Source organism: Chrysochloris asiatica, unplaced genomic scaffold (assembly GCF_000296735.1).
Source record: "Chrysochloris asiatica unplaced genomic scaffold, ChrAsi1.0 scaffold00163, whole genome shotgun sequence".
Taxonomy (NCBI): Eukaryota; Metazoa; Chordata; class Mammalia; order Afrosoricida; family Chrysochloridae; genus Chrysochloris; species Chrysochloris asiatica.
In genome coordinates, this window is record NW_006408681.1 from 6,706,075 (window position 1) to 6,722,050 (window position 15,976).

General features: G+C 36.6%; 1 protein-coding gene across 2 annotated transcripts in view; it reads left to right on the top strand.

Annotated features, from left to right (window-relative positions):
- GRM5 (glutamate receptor, metabotropic 5) overlaps positions 1–15,976 on the top strand; it is a 677,550-nt gene that overhangs the window by 469,657 nt on the left and 191,917 nt on the right. The gene's annotated exons all lie outside the window — the stretch shown is intronic.

A 15,976-nucleotide genomic window follows, 5' to 3' on the forward strand; every position in this document is an offset into this window, starting at 1 on the left:
GAAACTACCAGCCGCTCCGCAGGAGAAAGATGAGGCTTTCTACTCCTGTAAAGATTTACACCCTCGGAAACCCTGTACAGGGTCGCTATGGGTCGGAGCCGACTTGACGGCACTTAACAACAACCTCCATAAGTATAGGTCAAGTTCATAAAATTGTAGTAATTTACACTTGTTTCCTTTATCAAAATTTGTTTTTTTGTTTTAATCTTCCTGTACTTTAGTTCTGATTATTAAGCCACCGTGGCTTGGTCAAATGGGTACTGTCTGCAAGTTTGGGCATTCTTGTGCATCTCCCCTCACTTCATATCAGCTGGATGCTTCACTTTCAGCTCTAGCCCTCCTTGGCTATGTCCTTGTCCATGGGCTCAGGAGTCAGTCCCTAGGTCTCACCACACTTCAGACCAACCAGCCTTTCCCATTTCTCTCATCTTCAGTATGATTGAACTGAACCCATTTCTTCATTGCTGCCTTTCCCCCTCTTCCACTCACCAATAGACCAACATGGTTGCCAGCAAGCTTACATGCCTGCTCATGTGTTCCTTTTGAAATTCACACTTGGGAGATTTGTCCAGAAGGAACTTGATTGCTTGCATTGATGGGGAAAGTTTGGGTTTTTATGGAGAAAATAGTAAAATTGGGTTTCTTACCATCACTTACCCATGCCATGAAAATCTCTATCCATATGCTTGCTGGTTTATTTTCCTAGAAGTTACAATGTATACAAAACCTATCAATACATCAAAACTCACTTCAAATCTTTTATTTCTTTAAAGTCTGATCTGTCTTTTGTTATTATTGTTATGTGCCCTAGATTCAATTCCAACTCATAGCCATCTTGCATAGTTTTGTTTTGTTTGGTTTTGTTTTGTTTTTTAACAGTAGCAGAAAGCTTGATCTTTCTCCAAAGGAACAGGTGGTGGTTTGAACAGCAGGTTGTCCTTACTTTTGTGAATATACTCTGCTACTGAACTCTGTGTACATCATAATACTTGACATTTGCTTATAATTATAGCCCACCACAGTCCAGCTGTGGTGCTGACCTATAAGCACTCTACTGTTAACAATGAGGTCGATGGCTCAAACCCACCAGTTGCTCCTTGGAAACCCTGTAAGAGTTTCTATGAGTCAGAACCATCTCAACAGCACTTAATAACAGCAACATCAACGTGGTGGTGGTGTACTGTGCCATCGTCTCAGTTGCAACTCATAGCAATCCTGTATAGAATTTCTGAGTCTATAAATATTTATTTTTACAGAAACCAGAAAGCCTCCTCCTTCTTTCAGAGGAGCAACTGGTGGATTTGAACTGCTGACCTGGCAGTTACCAGCCCAAAGTATAACCCACTATTCTACCAGGGCTCCAACAACAATATAACCCTTACAAATAATTCATGTTTTAAAGTTCTGTGTTCAGAACTAATTAGGTCAAGATTGTCTATTGTAGTCTTATAATCTATACTGTTTTTTTTTGCCAATTGAGTTATTTTTCTATAGTTACTGAGAGAATTGTATTGAGATCTTCAATGATTGTCATATTTCTTCTTTCCATTCAGCTTCTCTTGGTTTACATGAGGGGGTTTAAAAAAAATCAAAGAAAATGGAATTAAAAGATAATAGAAATTTCCCATTAACTTTTGATGCCCTCTCATATATTTTGGTTCTATGTTATTAGTTATTAGCAAATATAGAAAGAAATGTGAGAAACAAATACAGAAATCAAATATTTTTGATAGAGTAACATCTTTGAAATTATGAAATATCCTCATTACTGTTATTTGTTTAATGTCTCTATCTTAAATGAGACACCAGCTTTCTATTGGTTAGTTTTGCATGCTCATGTTTAAATTCTATATCTTTGAAGGTAGTATTTAGTTGGGATGTTATTTTCACCCATTTTGAAGGCTTTTAGCTGAAATATTTAATTCTTTTATATTTAATGTAAATATTGATACATTAAATTTAAATAGATTATCTTACTATTGCTTTTTCATTGGTCCTTCCTGTTTTTCTATAATGTTTACCTTCTTTTGGATTAATGAAGCAGATTTTATTATTTCAGTTTCTCATTACATTATGTTATATTATATTATGAACATTCTAGTAATTTATTTAGGGCTTTTAACTTATATCCTTACATTATAAAAGTGTATATTTCAAAATGGATCCCATTTTTCTTCAGGCATATGTCTTTCTCGTTTGGTCTTATAACTAGATTGTAATCTTTAAGGCTGTAGTCTCTTTACCAGAACCTTCCCTCCTTGAAATTCCAACTCTTTTTTTTCCAAACTGTATCCAGCTTTATTAAAGATAATTCTCTTAAATAATTATGGTATCCAGGCAGCACAAGGGCAGACAATTGTTAACAGTATGCAATAACTTTCAAACTCCCTTCTTTGATAGACTATCAAAATCAGAAAGTTACTATAAAATTAAGTTAAATCATTATCTGATACTCTGAAAAGGGAAAGTTTAGAGTGAGTGTTGTTGACATTACACATTTAGCATGGTGTATAACAAATTTTGATGAGCTGATTGTGACTATCAGAAAGTGACATGAAAATGGTAGAATTACCAGTCTGAAGATGCACAGTCTAAACAAAGGAACCAATGCTCATTTGAGAGGTGCCACTGTGATGGCATCACTGGAAAGTCCAGATTGTCTGACACATTAATATCCAATTGTCTGAGATCAGGTCTCAACAGGTCTCTATGGGAGTCAAGACTATGCTGAAGGCAGAGAGGGAGAAGATATGAAGATGTAAAAGCAAACTGTACTTTTTCCACACCACATGGCATTGGTGCCACCATGGCTAATGTTAGTTAATGTCAGAGAATTCCTCTTCCTGGGAACCAGGAAGGAATCTCTCAAAATTAGTAGGAAGGGGTGTGTTCTTCTATATCAATCCAGCTTTAGGGACATTGTATCAGTGACATTTTTCCCCATCCTTCCCCTGACCAAAAAAAAAAACCAACAACAAAACAAACAATGAAATATTTTGTATACTAACAACATAGCTATAAAAAGAAGAAAACCCTCCATTTTCATAAAAATTGATTTTAAAATGGTATTTCAAACTGTATAGTCACTTGTTGTTTGTGGTTTTTAAGTGCCATCAAGTCAATTCTGACCCATAACGGCCCTGGATAGGGTTTCTGAAGAGTGGCTGGTAAGCTTGAACCACTGACCTTGCGGTTCAAACAACTTTGCAGTCTAGCACATTAACCCACAGCTCCACACCATTAGAAGCACACAATTCTAAAAAATATGCACACTTCACTTGGCATCTTCAGCACCTAAGCTTTCTGTGCATGGTCTGTTTTGGCATCACTTTGGTGCCTTGAGTTTTAGATGACTAGGTTGCTCCTTGGAAGCTTAAGTAGATTTTAAAATTTTTATCTGGAGTTTGTAGTTCTTTGTCTAGTTAAGAGTTTACCCCATCAATCAAAGTTACAAATGGAAGTAGGTGGTGAGTTTCTTTTATTTACTGTCTATCTAAATTTATGACAGTACATGTGGCAGTTGACTTTTTCTGACTTTTGACTTTTGGCTAACTTCTGTACAATGGCTATTTCTAAAATTTAATCTCAGACACAGTGTATTTGTTTTTATTATTTATTGATCTACTACAGCTTTAAGTGATAAATGGTAAACCATGTCTAATTGAAGTGAGGGGTTAACAAGAGTGGTTTACAATAGTCTTGCTTTTAGTAGGTGTCATGGGGGATGTTTTGTCAAGGAAAAACATGTTGCCTATAAGTGAAATGTGAATTGAAGAGTCCATTCGGTATTTATGTACAGAAATCAAGGCCTCTTGAGCATCTTCTAACAGCTATTATCCTTGTGAGTAGAGAGTCACTTAATAACTTTGCCAATGTATTCTGACACTACAGAGATGGGCATTTTATCGGAAGTTGTGTGCAGTTATATTAGGAAATTCTCTGCCTACAGAATCAGAGAGGGGAAAAATAAAACAATTTTAAAATGTGTGTATGTGTTTTATCTGAGGGTAGGTCAAAAATAATCTGCATGCTAGCTGTAGAATTTATTTTAATCAGATTTTAGAGAGGACAAATACATCATTTTTCAACATAATCTCCTTGCTTTTCAATATACTTTGTACATCTGTCAATAAGCTTTCATGTTCCTTTATTAAGCTATGTTTTAGACTGAGCTGCAAGCCACAAATGCACTCCTGTCTTCACTGTTTCATCAGAGGTGGATCTTCAGTCTCAAAGGGCTGCTTTCAGAGGACCAAACAGGTGAAAGTCCAATGGAACAAGATCAGAACTATAGGGAGGATGCTTTAACACCTCAAAACAAAGTTTTTGCAGAGTGTCAACAGTGTGGACAGAGGTGTATGGACTTGCATTGTCATGCAAGATCAAAATGGCCTTAGATCTCTGTGTTTAATCTGAAATTTAGACTTCAGCTCTTCAGAGAGCATATCATTGTAATGAGCACTGTTGATAGTTGAACCTTTTTCCTGATAGTGTTTCAATACAGGGCCTTGAGAATCCCAGAAATCTGTAAGCATCAATTTTCCAGCTGATGGTTGACTTTGAACTTTCTCTCGGTTGGCAATTGAGAATGTTTCCATTCCATACTTTGCCATTTGCTTTCAGGTTCGTAGTGATGCATCCATGTCTAATCACCGATACTGTTTTTTTAAAGAAACTTTTACCTTTCTTTGAGTATTGGTTCAAGTTTTATTTACAGATATCCAAATGTTTCTGTTTATTCTCGTCTGTGAGTTGTTTCAGTACCTATCTCTCACAAACTTTTCACAACCCAAATCTGTCTTGGATTATTTCATCATTAGAGCCATGACTAATTTGTCACATAATCTACTGTCACTCATCTAGTGGACAGAATCATTTCACAAGCACACTCAGTGTTGTCATCATCCATGGATGTGGATGGGTGTTTTACTATAACTGTAGTATAGATAATTTTTGAGTAACCCTCGTATAAACTGGAATTAAAGGACCTCTTTTCTCTTCACATTTTCATATAAATACCAGATAATGTTGGACAGAGATTTGGATCTAAGACTACATTTGATAAGTTGTGCTGGTTCCTTTTTTATTTCTAAAATTAAATAGACTTGGGTTTGAATCCTGTGTAACCCTGTAAGATTTCCACTCTCTAACCTGCAGTTTCCTCATGTGTACTGTGTAGAGTCCGGGTATGGCTCTGTGGGTTAATGCACTGGACTGCAAGTTGGTTTGAACTGAAAAGTTGGTGGTCCAACCTCACCAGCCACTCCTCGGAAACCCTATACAGGGTCACTATGTGTCAGAATCAACTCTACAGCACTTAACAACAATTTCAACAATGTATTTTAAATGATCTACCTTATGTTGTTGTATGCTTTCAAGTCAGTTATGACTCATAGCAACTCTGTGTAGAATTTCTGAGACTATAAATCTCTAAGGGAATACAGAGCATTGTCTTTCTCCTGAGGTAGACTCGAACTGCTAACCATGTGGTTAATAATTCAACATGTAAACTACTATGCTACCAGGGCTCAATCACATTATAGGATTATATAATCTGTATTTGTTGTTGTTAAATGCTGCCGAGTCAGTTCCAATTCAAAGCGACCCTTTATTGGGTTTCTAAGTAGCCACTGGTAGGTTTGGACAGGTGACCACACAATTAGAAATCCCGGCGCTTATTTTACAGTGCCACATAAGGACTACCTGGCTTAATATGTAAAGTGCTTAGAGCAAAGCGTAATGAGAACAAACTCAAAATGCATGTTGATTGCTATCATTCTAGTAAGATTTTGCTTGCCTGTTTGTAATGCAAATGAGCGGGTAGGAAATAATACTTTTTCTTATTTTTATGTCTCATTTGTAGCAGTCTGCCAAATGTTATAATAGTGTCAAATACTGCATGTAGGTCTAGGAAAATATATTAAATCTAAAATCACATTTCTGGTGACATCTTACAAGAAGTAACCTAACCAATTGCTGAAAATAAATTTCATAGGGACTATAGTCATCACACCATAGTAGAAAGATGTGGTGGTCTGCTTTCATAAAGATTACAGTTTTGGCTATAAGTCTGAATTGGCTTGGTGGCAGTGGATTATACACCTATTTTTCACTTATCAACATGGTTAGATTCCAAAGACCAAGTTGTTATGTGAAAATCAGTGTTATACGAAGATATAGGATGACCGCATCAGATCACAAACGGAGGATGGCTCCATCATTACATAACTTCCAAATTTCTGAGAATCATGGCCCAGCCAATCGGACACATAACCTTATCTATTACAGCCAGCATTATTTTCCCTCGCTTCTTGGTGTTTCTTACTACCAGATATACATTGTTAGAAGTCCTGGTGTGGTGCTGTAGGATAAGCTCTTGAACTCAAGTTTGGTATGAACCTCAAGATTAGCAGTTCAAATTCACCAGCCACCCCTTGGTAACCCTATACAGGGTCTCTATGGGTCGGAACTAGCTCAATGGCACTTAACAATATACACCGTTAAGGTGCAAAATAGCCTATAGTAAATTTTTCACTATTGTTATAAGCATAAAATGTTGGGTAAAGAGATCATCTACAAGTAAGGTGTAAGTGTATTCATTATCACCATCATGAAGTCTGCCTTATTGCCTGGCATTTAATGGGTGTCTGCTAAACTATTATTGATTGAGTGGCATTGTGGCCCTGTGCAAACATCCTGATAGTACTCCCAGAGGTTAAACTTGACCTTGAAAATAGAGACATTTAAGAAAGAAAATAAAATATTTTTTAAAAAGGTGAGCAGTGTCATAGCACAGTTGTACCAGAAAACTCGCTTTGGGATTACTTCCGGTGATAAAAAGTGACCAGTTTAAAAGAGGTATTAGTTCAATCTAGTGAAAGAGGAATTTGTACACTGAATATTAGGATAGTCTAAGCAAGGAAGTCTTGGTGTGGCACTGTAGGATAACCACAAGGTTGGTGGTTCAAACCTACCAGCTGCTCCTTGGAAACCCTATACACAGATGCTATGAGTTGGAACCAGTTTGGTGGCACTTAACAACATCAACAAAGCAAGCAAGTTTAATGAGAATACATAAAGCAAACACGAAAAAGCATAATTAAGTTATGGGTATGAGAGCCCACTCATGCAGTTTCTTTATTTAAATGTATAATTTCTTAGCTGCATATTTCCACAGTAGACTCAGTTTTTGTATTTCTTCCAATAGCAGTACTATGATATGATAAACAAATAGATTATGTAATACACAAAGTAAATGATCTATTTGCAAAGACTTTCTCTACTTTTCCTTTACGAAGGATCTGTATAATGAGAGAGATGTTCCTAGAGCAAAAAGACTGAGACAGAGGAGAGAATTCCTACCATCCTAGACCCTAATTTAAGAACAGATTACTATTCCAAATATTCTAATATGTGTTTTTTGTACTGTTCATCGTTTTCTCTACTCCTCAAGCCCTTGGAAGTCAGTCTATTGTGGCCAAACCTAGAATCAGGGTATACTTCCTAAAATGGTGTCCCATTCAATAATAACATGCTTCTGCTTTCCAACCATTGAAATGTAGACTAGAGGTAAGAAGTAACTAATAAATGTGATTTGCTTGGTAACATATCATTACAATCTTAGCAGCTTCAAACAATACCCCTTTATTTTCTTACAGATTTCTAGAGTCTTACCTAGCATAACTGGGTTCTCTGTTCAGGGATTCACAGTTTAAAAAGAAGATACTGATTGGGCTACATTCTTTTCTGGAAGTTTAATGGGAAAACCTATCAAGTATATTCAGGTTCTTAGCTGAATTCAGTTTTTGTTTTTGGAAGGGCTAGGGGATGTAATCCTGAGTCTTTCTTTCCTTACTGACTATTATTGGGAATACTTTAAGCTCCTAGGGGCCCTATGCATTCCTTACCATGTAGTTCCCTCCATCTTCAAAGCAAGCAGTAAAAAATCTCCTTCATGACAAACCACTCTCATGTTTAAGTCTCTTTTGCCTGGACGAGTCAGTCCCTTTTCAAGACTTATCTGGCTAGGTTAGAGTCATGGAGGACATGCTATCTTTAAGTAAACTGATTTGTTGTTGTTGTTATGTGCCGTTGAGTGGACTCTGACCCATAGCGACCTGTATAGGGTTTCCAAGGAGCAGCTGGTGAGCTTGAACCGCCAACCTTGCAGTTCAAACGGCTTTGCAGTCTGGCGCATTAACCCACAGCACCACAATTTGGGACCTAATTAAGTGTTGGAAATCCCTTCACAGAAGCACCTAGATTAGTGTTTAACTGCATGAGTAACAGAAAGTGGATGTGCACCAGAGGGTGGGAATCTTGGGTGTCATCTTAGAATTCTATCCACAGGTTACCAACCTTGATATTGGCTGCTGTCTTCCAATACTCACATCTTTCATTTTCAATGCCATCATTATTGTATGTCATTACTTAGAAGGCTGCATGATGGTTAGAAAGTGCTAGCTCTTTGAAGTTAGAAGAAAGATCTGTGTTCAAAGCCCCACTATATTTATTGTAGTTTTCCTAGGTGGCTTCACTACTCATTAAAAGGTTTGTGATTTGAATCCACCCAGAAGTGACTAGGAAGACCATCAACTTGTTTCTGAAAAGTCCTGAAAACTCAATGGAACACAGCTCTACTTTTAACAACTAGGATCCCCAGGAGTCTGAATCAACTCAATGGCAATTAACAAACACAGTGATATATGTGCTGTGAGGTTTTGAGTAATATACTTAACCCCTGTGAGTCTCAGTTTTGTCAGTTGTAAATGCTATAATAATTAATTACCTCAAGAGCCAGTATATTGTTGTTGTTAAGTGCTGTTGAGTCAGTTCTGACTCATAGTGACCCTATATAGGGTTTCTGAGGAGTGGCTGGTGAATTTGAACCACCAACCTTGTGATTCAAACCAACCTTATGGCGGAGTGCTTATCCTATAATGCTACCTAGTTTAGAATTAGGAAAAATAATATGTTGGAATTTGCATGACTTACATTAGAGTCATAACAAAGTTTAGGCTCTTTTCTTCCTTCTTTTAAGTATTCTGATGTAACTACTGCAATCCACATCTATTTTATTCTTTACAAAGCCCTGGAAACAAGAAAAACAGATTTAAACATCTCAGAGATAAACTGAGTTTTAGTAAATAACTACAACATTTTTTAAAAGAAATCTACATTGTTTTGTTTTAATTAATTCTTTATCGTTGACTGGTATATATTCCTAAGACCTTTTACTTAAAAGCTCAGTGTCTTTCCTTGATTTTCACTATTATTTAGAGATTCTAAAACCTCCTACTCACCCAGAAAATAAAAGGAATATTATATGAAGACAGTCAAGCCGTCAGTAGACACCCACTATTAGAAAAATAAATCCTAAAATATCTGTTAAAATGCTATTGGTAAGAGATTTGGCAGAAGGATGATTACATGTGGGTAGAACAGCAGTTTCCATAATAATTATGTGGGATGTGAACAGATCTAGGGGAAAAAGCCAGGATAAGGCATAATAAATGTACTCATTAACCTTAATTGCATCAGGTAGAGAATGGAGAAGACCACTCTGAAGGGAGGGATCAATTCACCTTCCCAGAGTCATCTTATAACATACACTCAACAGTATTCTTTTCTAAATTAAACATAAAAAAGTGGTTATTTTACAAGTATCCTATTTAATTTGGAGTTTGCTGTTTAAACTCCTTTGCTAATACTTTATATTAAACATTTTTTGTATGCTTACAATGTTCCAGGCATTGCAATTGATCATAGGATACAAATATATTCGAAACATAAAATTTGTACTCTACATAATATTGTTGCTTTGTAAATGCCATTGAGTCAGTTCCAACTCATTTTGACCCTGTATAGGTTTTCTGAGGTTGTAAATCTTTACAGGACCACAAAACTTTCTATTTCTCCCCCTGAGAGGCTGCTGGTTTGCAGTCCAGTGCTTATTGTACAAAGCCAACCTTAAATGCAATGACAAATGCACAAACTAAATATGTTACAATGTTACTTTCCTGATAGCAGGAATCTTGTCTGTCATGTTCTTTACTGTCACCTCAGACTTAGAACACTAGTGACCTAGTACTTGCTCAGTGAATACAGGTATAAATGCCACAGTATTTTGGAAGCAGAGATGAGGATATATTTTGCTTGTGAGAGTTTGTAAAAGGTTTCCTATTCATCCCACTGAAGCTAAATCTACCTGCTTGGTGGATGAATTGCATTATATCAAACAGAAAATAAGTGAGGAGATGAGGGGCTAACTCTCTATGTTCAAAGGATGGAAGGCATGAAAGTACAACCTATTTGAGGAATGGGAAGTAATGTGCTATATTACAGCACATCACATGGGGTTTGGTTGGTCTCAGAATTATCAATATCATCAGGGTAAGCAGGATTAAAGACTCCAGTGAGCAAGAATAATTGTGTGTGCCTGGCAAACCCTCAGCTCCACACAAACACATACACATGACCACATACCCAACCTGAATTCACTCATATAAAAACTGTTAACTTGTAGGAGTGGATTACATGGTGGTGGTACAAATGGTTATGCTCTGAGCAACTAATTTAAAAAGTTAGTGATTTGCATTTTCTAGAGGCTCCTCAGAAGAAAAGCCTGGTAATCTGCGTCCCAAATGTTACAGCCATGAAAAGCCTATGGAGCTCTTCTATTCTGCAACGCAGGGGGCCACCATGAGTCAAAACAGACTTCATAATAACTGCTTTTTTTTGGTTGGGCTAATTTCTAGGGATAGTCATTCATATGCATGCCTCCTTTTGAAGCAGATTTTGAGGTGGTTTATTTATGCTGTTTGCAAATGTCAGGTGGCACAGTGAGATGCTTCTCAAGAACTTTGTGTTACTGTAATAAATAAAGCTATGTTGCCACTTGGGAGTTCAGTTAGTGAAGTCCACACCCATTATATGTGATCAGTCTTTCATGTTAAAAAAAAAAATCAAGATAGTAAATATAAGAACTAAGAGTGTGATAACACCTAGAATACCAATCAAGGTGATCTGGGAATGATTTCAGTGAGGCAGGACAAGAATGTGATTTTCAGCAAGTGATTCAGTGACTGGAAACCTAATGAGTAATGCAGTTTTGGGAAAGATAAGTAAAAAGGAAAGGAGATATTCATCTAAACTTTAGATTCTAAAGGATAAATGAGGAACACTCAGTGAACTGGAATTTAGCAACCTCATGTAGGCAGGTATGCCGAAAGGGCTGTTGGATCCCTGGGGATATGAATTGGAAACTACCACAATGCCTGGCACAAAAAAATGTTCAAATTGTTCAAAACGTAGAACCTTTCAGAATGAATAGAACATGTAGACTAACAACAAAGTATCAACCAATGCAATTTTCAGTACTACATATTTTTTGTTGTTGCTGTTGTTTTCCACTGTTGTTGTTAAGTGTTGTTGAGTTGGTTCCCACTCAGAAACTCTGTATAGGGTTTCTGAGGTTATGAAATAGAGGAGTGGCTAGTGAGTTCAAACTGCCAACCTTGCAGTTTGTAGCCCAGTGCTTATAGTACAGAGATACCATACTCCATAGCAATGGTGATTGTGGTTATATGCTGTATAGTCAGTTCCAACTCATAGTGACCATGTGCAAGGTTTCTGAAGCTCTAAATCTTTCCAGAAGCAGAAAGCCTCATCTTTCTCCCTTGGGGTGACTGGTAGATTAGAACTACTGACCTTGCAGTTAGCAGCCCAGCTCATAATCCATTATGCTACCAGGGCTACTTTAAAATGGATATAGTAATAGGAAATGAAAAAAAAGAAAGAAAGAATATATTGTCTGTGTTTTACCCACTTGGTTTTTGATAAAGGAGACACATTTTTAAATATTTAGAATATCTTTTCTAATATCTAAGGAGCCCCGGTAGTAAAGTTCAAATCTACCAGTCACTCCAAGGAAGAAACATGAGGCTTTCTGCTCCTGTAAAGATTACCGACTCGGAAACCCTATACAGGGTAGCTATGAGTTGGAACCAATTCCATGGCACACAATCACCAACACCAACACCGCCATCCTAACATCTAATAATTCTTAAACTCTTTCTTCACAATTTTTGAAGATTTTTTTTTTTTTAAACCAAAAAATAGCCCTCAGGAGCTTATACAATCTTGCAACAACAGATTTGATATTGAACCTGTCAGTTGTAAATATCAAAGTAATTATTTAATGATCATTAGTCTGCTTTATATATCAGTAATTTAATGTGATAATTGATATAAATAATAATTCTAAAGTTATTATTGCCACAGTGGCAGCAGACATGGGCACAAGCATAACAATAATTTTGAGGCTAGCACAGGACTGGGTAGTGTTAGGTTCTGTGGTTCGTAAGGTTGTTATGAGATGGAACCAATTCGATGGCATCTAACAACAGCACAAAGTTAAAGGATTATATGAACAAACTAGTATAATATGTCAGGTCTGTAAAGTTCAATAATTGGAATTTCTCTTCTTTTTTGAATGATAACAGCTATTCATCACCATACAAAAGCATATACTTAATAGATTATTATTTTTCTGTGGTTGTTAAGTGCCATCAAACCTGTTCTGACTTATAGCAACCCTGCATAGAGTTTCCAAGGAGCAGCTGATGGGTTTGAACCAACAGACTTGCAGTTAGCAAGCAGTCCAGTGCAGGGACCACAGATAAGAACATTGTTAACCTGCATTATTATTATTTTTCATCTTTCTGATGTTTGTTGAAAATATGCACAACAGAACATATACCATGAACCTTATAGCTAATATCCAAGTCTTTAGCCACTTTGCCACCAGGGCTCTTAGAAATAATATTTCAAACCATTATCAACCTTTTAAAATAAAACAAACCAAAACCAAAATATTATCTACCTTTTGAACCCTGGTGTGGTGCTGTAGGATAAGCACTAGATTGCTAATTAAAGATCAACGATGAAATACATCATCTGCTCTTAGAAACCCTATCTATACAAGGTTGCTATGAATAGGAACCCACTGGAGGACACTTAACAAAAACAACAACAATCCACCTTTTGGAAATCTTTCCTCCTATAAAGAGTTAAGCAATCATTTATTGATCTTTCCACAGCATTTGGTTCATACCTATAGCACAATAGTCATTTGTATGTGGTTACTCATTTGTATGTGGCCATTCACTTATTAATATACCTGTCATCGCCTTCAATTTTCCCACTGGAGTATGTGTGTGCCTGGAGTCCTGGTGGGTCACTTAAACACTGGACCACAAGATCCGTTTGAACCACAAGGTCAGCATTCAAACTTACCAGCTGTTCCTTGGAAACTCTATTTCAGATGCTCAAGCTACTCTTTTCCTGGGCCAAAGAAAGATTGGATGCCTGGGTAAAGCAGCATTTCAAGTTAATAATATATGTGTATAGCAAGGAGTCCTGGTATGGCACTGCAGATTAATGTGCTGGACTGCAAGGTTGGTTTGATCCATAAGATCAGTGGTTCAAGCTCGCCAGTTACTTCTTGGAAAGCCTACACAGGGTCACTATGAGTCAGAACTTACCTGAAGGCACTTAACAACAATAAAAACATAGTGAGGATATAGAAGGAAAATAGTCAAACAGTTTATGAGGAGATAGAAAAATGAACATCAATGAGTAGGAAGAGCTGGAAAGATAGATGGATATAGAAAATAGCTGGGGGAACAGGTAGAGTCTTAGAAGAGTCCCTTTTATTGTATGGTAGGTGTTAAACAAATGTTAGTTTCTTTTTCCTGTCTTTTCTCTTCTTACATAAAATGTAAGTCACCCAAGGCATTAAAGTAGAGCCAGAACCTTGAAAGCCCACTATGTCAATATAATGAAAAACATTAGGTGGTAGAATGGGAAGTTCGTTTTCTCTGGAATTTCTGTTTTCTTTTAGATTTATTACTCCATATCTAGCATTCTATTATCATATCACAAGTCTTAAAAGCACATTTTTATGGAAACATTAAGGCCTAACAGCATCATATAACTTAATCTTAAAGGATTTTTCTTAGCCATTTCATAGTAGGTAGTGGTTACGAATTGGGTTGCGAACCTCAAAGTCAGCAGTTCAGAACTACCAGCAGTTCCGTGGAAGAAAGATGAGGCGTTCTGCTACCGTAAAGATTACAGCCTTGGAAACCCTGTAGAGGGTCACTATGAGTCGGAACCGACTCCACAGTACTTCACAACAATAACAACAATTCTCCAATAAGTCTAAATACAATAATCTTGTGTCCTTATGTGATACTGGGGATTTTCTGTTCCCACACAAACTCCCTTATAATTTTTACTGTGTTGTTGAATGGGCCACCAGAGTAGAACAAAAGAGATTTTAGACTTAACTACCGTAAGTTGTAAGGGGTTCTGTTAGTATAGTGAGTTACGAGTTGGGCTGTTAAATCTCAAGGTCAGCAGTTTGAATCTATCAGCTGCTCCACTGGAGAAAGATGAGGCTTTCTGCTCCTGTGAAGATTTACAGCCTCAGAAACCCTGTGCAGACAGGATCACTGTGAGTTGGAACAGAATCCACGGCATATAATCACCGCCGCCACCACCACCTTAACTTGTAAAGGCTACTAATAAAACACCATATTTTTCTAAACTCTTAAACACAGGAAAGAGATTTATACATGAAAAAAAAATAAGAGAGCATACTGAGAGATGAGTAAATTAACAGTTTCTGACTCTGACACTTTTCTTTTATGAAAATATTACCTGCAAGAAAAGTTTATCAAGACAAGCTTTTTACAATCTTCCTTAAATTCAATGAATGAATTGTGAAGGGTAAATTGGACCCATTATAACCTTACATTTCTTATGTAATATTCATAATCATAGTGTTACATAAAAGTCAGCATTAACAAAAGGAGAATTTAAATTCCCGTTTCCTTAGAGAATGGAGTTTTGCTTGACAAACAGAGCTTCCTGTCCCATTTGCAGCACACCCATGCATCTCCTTGAACGCCAATGAGACCTACACTCTCATATCAGTGATGTAATAAACCCTCCAAAACAGAGGGAGAAAATGAGGCAAACAAGCCCACTTCATTTCAACTTGTCAGATTTAAATAAAATCTTCTGAAGCTGAAAATGAGAAACTTGAGGGAAGATAATGTGTGAAGTACCTTAATTCATCATTGGAATAAATCACTCTGCCTTACTTTTTTGGTTTTTTTCCTCTAATTTGCCATAAAAGTTTTTGAAATTTCTCTCTTGATAATTTTAAATGAAATTCAGTCTTGCTAAAGAGGTATTAGATGAAAAAAGGCTTATTTTATTTATTTTTTTATCTCTCTTTCCACCCACTGCTGCCTGAAGAAATATCTCAAGTCTTCTTAAGGCTCTATAGTATCTTAATGACTAATCTGTGACCTTTGAAACTACTCTCAATGATCAATTTATAGCAGAGCATACTGGAAAAAAAAAGTAAATGCTTTTTATATTATTTTAATTCATTGCTTTTTCTATAACTGATTTTTATATACAGTATTCATGCATTGTCTTTGCCTTTATAAAATACTAAGGATAAAAATGCATTTGAATGTAGATAAATTATTTTTTTATAAAGGAGCTCTGATGGAGCAATGATAAAGCTCTAGTCATCTATCAGCAATGTATGGTTCAAATCATCTAGTGGCTCCACGAAAGGAAGGCCTTGTCATCAGCTCTCATAAAAATTGCCACCTAGAAAACACTGTGGGGGAATTCTACTCTCAGATGGGGTTGAGATAGACTCCATGATCCCCAACAACAATGTGTTCTTGTAAAAAGAAATATCTGCATATAAGAAAGTTAAAAAGATGCATAAGATGAATACATTCTTCTTGGATCAACTATCAACATTCACGGAAGCAGCAGTCAAGAAAACAAATGGTGTATTGCATTAGGCAAATCTGCTGCACAAGACCTTTTTAAAGTGTTGAAGAGCAAAGATGCCAGTTTGAGAACTAAGGTGTGCCTGACCCAA